We start from the raw sequence: 7,370 nt of genomic DNA, 5'->3' as shown, positions 1-7,370 counted from the left end.
CTGCATCGCAGTGTAAGTGGGCACTGCGTGTGTGTGTGTGTGTGTGTGTGTGTGTGTGTGTGTGTGGTGGCATTTTTTCTGAGCACTCAAGTGCACACATGGATAGCTAGGCTTTGTGAGAGAGTAGATTTAATGATGGGTGTTTTCTGAGAGAGAAAGGATGTTATGCAAAGCCCCCCTTAATTGTATAATGTGGCAGATAAACAGAGTGGGCTGAGGTTAATGGGGATGACTACAGCAAAACATGCTGCTAATGATCCGGCCCATTTACTATTGCTAAAAACCCATCTTCACACTGTGTAGCCAATAAGTATGTAATTACATAGCTATCACATGTTTCTCTAACAGATATGGCATGTTTTACATTTATTTATTTGTTTCTTTCTGAAATGTGTGTGTGTTTGCAGACTGAACATTTTCATGTACTTCTCCACTGCTTTCAGTTATAATTTTCTGTACATCCCCGGCTAATAAAGCCATTGAGACTGTACAGGAAATATCCATACAGCATTTATCTATTGGTACTGTAAATATTGACATTGGCCTCATTAGTTAATAGGACATATGACCCTGAAATTGGGTGTAATCCGGACTCATAATCATATGATTATCTGCCCTATCATATACAGTGGATGATTATCTTTTTTTGACTCTTTATATTTATGAGCTTTTTTGGTATTTTTATGGCTTTTTAGAACATCAAAGTAAACTTTTTAAATCAATTACCTAAAAAGTGAGTAGTATGGTAGTAAACAAAATCATGCCTTAATAAAAAATATTTCTGTAAAAGCTATACAATTCAACTTTCAAACTAGTCTGTGTGCCAGTGAGTAGTATTATTGAGCAGTATTGAATATACCTGTAAACAGAATCAAGCATCTAGAAATTTGTTTTATATACAAGCTGTTGAAATTAAGAAGTGATTAGGTTATATGAAATGCATAAATATTATTTATCAGAAAAACCCAAACTAAATATCAAATAGGCTACCTATATGGCAGCCAAATTTCCATGTGTCTTTAATACAATTATTGTGAATCAAATTGGTAAGCCACTAAAGGAGCCTCAGAATTAGACTATTCTAACAAGACACCCAGATATATTAAAAAGTATAAATACCTGATGTGGTATTGTATAAAATGCATGCAGCAGTGTTCATGAAGCCCTCAATGTTGTTTATGATGATGGTGATTCAGATCTCATATCAACCTTTAATCCCTAAAGTCTTGGCACCAATTTAGTGTTAGTATTAAATTAGAAGAACATGTAGCTTTTGTTATATTTATGGTAATTACTCTGCTCTCTGGAATAATTGATTCTGATTGGTCAGTTGTGACTTTCTGGGGTCATATAGTTTTAGATAATGATCATTTAACTGTAGAGTCCTAATTGACCATTTCCCCAGCAACTCATTTGCTACACAGCTCTGCTAATGTCATGGCTCTCATTTGACTCTGCCGTCTCTTATTTTGCATAATAAAATAAATTTAACTAAACTGCATGATTCATGTCTATTTATTTAGAATTACTAAATGATCCACTTCAGGGTAATTAAAGACTCCTTTTTTTATATTGATTCTGTTTACTTGTTTACAGTGCCATTCTTGAAGCAGTAGGTCACTCAGAAAATGAAAATTCTGCCATTATATGTCTTCTGTGTAACAGAAAAAAAAGTTGTTTTGTGAAATTTGTCCATGTTGATTTTTTTTTTTTTTGGTTCATACAAGTCAGTGAAAGTCTGTGGTCACCAAAACTTACTGGTTTCCAACATTCTCCAAGATATCTTCATTTATGATACACAGTAGAAAAAATACATGACTTGGTGAGTAAATCGTAAAAATTGTATTTTTTGGGTGAACCATCATAGCAGGGGTCGGCAACCTTTTCGGCATGACGTGCCATTTTTAATTGCAAACGTCATGCAATTAAATGCATACACATATTTAAATGATATGATAAAAAAATATATATTTTTATAGTTTCTGAATATTTTTTAATAAATAGTGTTTTAATCGTAAAAAAAAAGTGAATAACAGATACACAGTGTGCCATATGTGTGTGTGTGTGTGTGTGTGTGTATGTGTGTGTGACAAGACCAATGTATTAAAACAGTTCAGTATGGTGGGAGGCCGTTTGAGATGAAACCCATTGAAACACTTGCAATACACATTGAAAACCTGCGATACACATTGAAAATTTGCAATATACATGAAAACTTGCGATACACATTGAAAATTTGCAATATACATGAAAACTTGCGATACACATTGAAAATTTGCAATATACATGAAAACTTGCGATACACATTGAAAATTTGCAATATACATGAAAACTTGCAATACACATTGAAAATTTGCAATATACATGAAAACTTGCTATACACATTGAAACACTTGTGCATACATGTGAAACACTTGTGCATACATGTGAAACACTTGAGGATACATGTGAAACACTACATATCTGTGCATATATATGAAAGACATGTTGTTACATAGAAAATCTATGTATAAACCGCACTTCTGTTTCCAAATGAACTAAACTTCTGGTTGCAATGAAATGACTTCTGGACACAATGAAAATGTTTATAGTCTCTCACACGCGAGAATGTTTGAAAGTGCAGTCTTTGTGCATGTACAACAGTACACGGGTGATTACAGGGTATATGCAAAGAGTTTCTATGTAATCACATGTCTTTCATATATATGCACAGAGATATAGTTTTTCCCATGTACGTGCACGTGTTTCACATGTATGCGCAAGTGTCTCATGTACGAGCAAGTGTTTCACATGTATACACAAGTGTTTCAATGTGTATCCAAGAACCCTTTGAACTAAGAATTTCTCAGTTAAATACGTAACCCTCATTCCCTGATGGAGGGAACAGAGACAATATGTCGTGACCATCTTTGCAATCCCAAGAACCCCTCAGGGCTGTGAAGAACCAGGTTTTGTATAGGGTTCTCCGAGCAGTAATGGTTCCAGCAAAGACCGTTTGTCATCCAAAGCACCTTTTTTTTAAGAGTGCATATTTGCATAATTGTATCTTTTCCTACAGTATACTGGAATGTTATGCTTAACTGAAGAGCATGAAAGGGGTCACAATTTCAGCTTTATGGCTTATAAAAACAATATATATCTGTATATATATTTTTTTCAGGAATTAATTGCTATAAAAAGCACAACAGAAAGGATGGTTTGCATGTCCTTCTCTCTCAGACACTTAACTTCTTGTTCATTGGAAAAAAGGATGTTCATCATTGAATTACATTAGTCTAACTTTCCATTTAGATATAACTGCTTTGTTTTCGATTAGTTTAATTATTGATCACTCACTCTCTCTCTCTCTCTCTCTCTCTCTCTCTCTCTCTCTCTCACATACACATCTAATCACCTGCTCTGATACATCTCTGTCCTTTTTAGGTGAATAATGATCCTAATACAAACACACACCTCTTAAACAGAGAGAACACACTGCACTTAGAGTCACTGAGAGTGTTACATAATAACTTAAATGGGTGGAAATATAAGAAGAGGAGGGAGAGCACAGAGAGAAGCAGAAGAGGGTGAGATGTAGAACTGTTGCTGATCTTTCTCTACAATATTCAGATGAGAACACAAGCATGTACACGCATGAGTGCTTGTTATGTTAGTATTCCAGCAGCAGGCAGAATGGCTCATTCTCACATGAAGTGAACTGCAGTCAGATCCATAGTGAAACTAATTGGACATTAAAGTTTGGAAAAATTTTCCTATAGCATTGCCACCTTAAGACTTTAAAATTTATGCCATTTGTATGAAAAGTTTTTAGTTTTACTCATGAAACTAAATAGACTCACTACTATGGGTTGAGAGGAGGGGAACATGGTCCAGTCTTTAAGTCATCTGATTTTTATTTCATTATGAAAAGCTTTAAAACAGAAGGCAAACAGTGTTAAAGAATTTTCTTTCTCTCTTTACCATGTAAAGACGTAAGTGGGCACATACAGTAGTTCTGTTACTTCAAAGAAGCCTCCTAATTAATTGAATTTAGAGACCAAAAGAGATGTACAGTATATTGATTCAAATCTGTTTCTCTCAACCAATATTCCCTCACTCCCAGGCCTAAAACACCTCTCTCTGAATCAAAAACTTAAGTGCCACTCATAGCACATTTTAGTCAGTAGTGGCTCTTTCAGTTTATGGTTTGGTTTAGATCAACCACATAAAGTTAATTTAGATGGGTACTTCAAACAGTTTTTATTATCAGTTGTTTTATTGAGACAGGCTCTGCCTCGGGCCTGCAGCTACAGTAATTTTATAGAACGTGCACAATAAACACACCAGATACAATGAATTCAGTGTCAACTAAACCAAATGTAATCTCATGCTCATGTAATCTAGATTCAACAACACCAGATTCAGCAGTTCTACAATTAACAAAGCAAGACTGAACTGATGCAAGGCTGTTCAATCTCATCTGAAAGCAGTGGATAAGCATGAAACAGAATTTGTTATGTGCCTGTGATGTACAGTATGAGCTGAATGAAACTATTTGACGTGTTAGAGAGCTTATGGACATTCCTGACTGGGAATGGTTTTTAACACCTGCATGAGTTATTATAGTCTTATTCTAGCCGTCTTTTTGTTGTTTTTATTGTTGTTGTTTCCTAGATGGGGCATTTCCAAACATCCAATGAAACTAAATAAAAGGCAACTGTGTCTCAGTAGTACGCCTATTAGTAAAGGGGTTTTGTAGTTTCTGAAGCATTTGTACTTTGATATTTGCAATTCTGCTTAAATACAGTGATATTTGGTCTCTCTCTCTCTCTATCTCTCTGCCCTGCTTTTCTCAGTTCATCAAGCTTCTTTCAAACTGGTACTGAACTAATGACAGACCATAGCGTATTACTGTTACTATACATGCAGTGATTTGAGTTTTGACAGTTTATGCCCCTTCAATTTAAAATGTCGCCAAGAACATACAATTGCATAAAAAGTGATTTTATGCACTATAGTTTCAAACTGTGTCTTTATGTATGCATGTGCGAGAGAGCTCATGCATCCTTGCAGAGTTTGAGAGCACAGGAATGTCAATGTAAAGTTTTCATTCTCTTTCCTCAATCCCTCACTATCGTTTCATTCCCATGCCCTCGTTCTCCTCTAATTACTCCTCCCCTCTATCCATCTCAAAGCTAGTGGAGCATGCAGTCTTTATTCTTGCACCTGAGTGAGTGAGTGAATGTGTGTTTGTTTCCAAAATTTTACAAGCATTGACTTAATCAGGCCAACAGTTTTTTATAGAGGTCCCAAATCTGTCCATATGCCCCTATGGAGCAACTTCTCCCCATTTTAAGAAGCACATGCATCAACACACATGCAATCAACCATTAACTATGAACTGAACAAGCATCTCTTACAGAGTCACATCTATTAACATGGATTTCTGTTGTCCCATGCAAATCACACTTCTTTTTCTGTAATGTCATGAGACTGTCTGAAGTAATTACAATAACTGGCCTCAATCACAACAAATTCAGATTTCCTGTACCTGCCTTAGTAATGCACAACTACTAGCTTCTATACAGTAAATGCAGCATCATCTTCAATTTTGCCAATTAGACACTGTTCCTGTGGTGCACAGTATGTTTACATAGTATGATGTCAAAATAGAAGTTACAAAACTAAAAAACACAGGAATCAGATGTTATGTAGCTTTGTTATATGGAAACTTTTTTTTTTACATATACGTATTTGAACCGATTTTTGCTCTGAGTATACGTATATTAAAAAAAAAAAAATTACTTGAAAGCCTTACAAAAGAATTTCTAAAGACTGGGGCCTCGATCAGAGTACCATCAGACAGATAGATGACAGGTGGAAAAACATTAGAAATGATGCTAGAATGTTGTACATGAGAGGTAACTATAGTGGAAACCACTGCTCTCCAAAGCAATAAATAATTTATTGGTCTGTGGATAGACAAAACTGCAGCTGAACATTTGGTCAAGGTACAAAGCATTATGTTGAATGAAAACATCAAGCTCCATATCAGTAATAAAAGCTTCATCCCAGCTGCCAATAACTGTGAAGGTAGTGTAATGGTATACTAAAATTGAGAAGTTGTATCAGTTTTACAGATCAGAACATCTGTTTGCCGTCTAAAGCCCAAAAGATGCAATCAAAAACAGAAGGGATCGAACAGAAGTAATCCTAAAATGGCCAAGTCAGATTGACTTTAGGCTTATTGAAGTTTAGGGGGGTTCTGACGGTGTTCAAACAGGCCAAAGATATAAATAAATCAGAACACTTTTGTTGCTGAAAAGTAGGCCTCAAAACTCCTTTGCAGGTTTGATCAAAAGCTACAAAAATAATTTGGGTAATTGCAAAAGAATTTCATGGGGGTTCATAGGGGTATACCTTTTCTAATTAAAGGGGTCACATAATGAGGAATCAGTTTTTCTTTAATCACTGGAGATAAAAGTCTTGATGTACAATGAAAACTTTGTAGCTCAGAATGCAAACTTTTCTCCACAGTATGGAGCCGTTGGCTCCTAGATGTGGTAACTAGACCATCTGGATCTCAGAAGCTTCCTCTTCACGAAAAGCTACTGAGCTGTATATTGTGATTTTTTTTTGTAAAGCAACACAATACAGTATATAGAAGGTTTCATCGGGCGCACGCGCCTGGACCTAAGTTAACTTCCGGTCTGTGTTGTGTATATCGGTCTGGCTGCAGTGCTTTCTACAAACACAGTTAAAGTCAAGGTGATGAGTAGACTGAAGTTGGGCTCATGTGGTTGTGCTGTGGGATCTGTTTCCCATACATTTATTTATTTTTGGAGACTCGCCACGATTTTAAAACTGATCGATTTTCAAAAAGGCTTCGTTGAATAAACATGAGTAACGTTACGTACTGCACGTTTAATAATAATAATTCCTTACATTTATATGTTTAAATATCAAAAGAAGGCACGGGTGTTTTTATATCACTATTTCTGAAGGAAGATGTTATATGCCTGTTTGTGAGCTACCAGCTCTGCTTTGTTTACAGCTGTTACTGCTTTATGCATCTCCTGCTGGCAAATAATTAATTTGCATTTTCATTAAGTCCACCTGATTTACGCAGCAAACATATTTTGTTTGTTATCAAAAAAAAAAATCTACTCTAGAGGGACTTGGCTGTTGTTATTGAAGTCTACCAGAAGTTAAGTTAGGGCCACAAAAGCGCGCATGCGCAGTAACGTTTGTTTATGCTGTTGCCGTTGAAACCGTCTATATCACTTACATACAGTAGATACTATTGTTCCTATACACTAGAAAAAATAATGGCATAAAATGGAAAAGCATGAAGTGATGCTGTTTCTGACAGTCTGCATATCCTTCTGAAG

Source organism: Carassius carassius, chromosome 2 (assembly GCF_963082965.1).
Source record: "Carassius carassius chromosome 2, fCarCar2.1, whole genome shotgun sequence".
NCBI classification, from domain to species: domain Eukaryota; kingdom Metazoa; phylum Chordata; class Actinopteri; order Cypriniformes; family Cyprinidae; genus Carassius; species Carassius carassius.
This window is presented reverse-complemented; position numbering follows the sequence as displayed.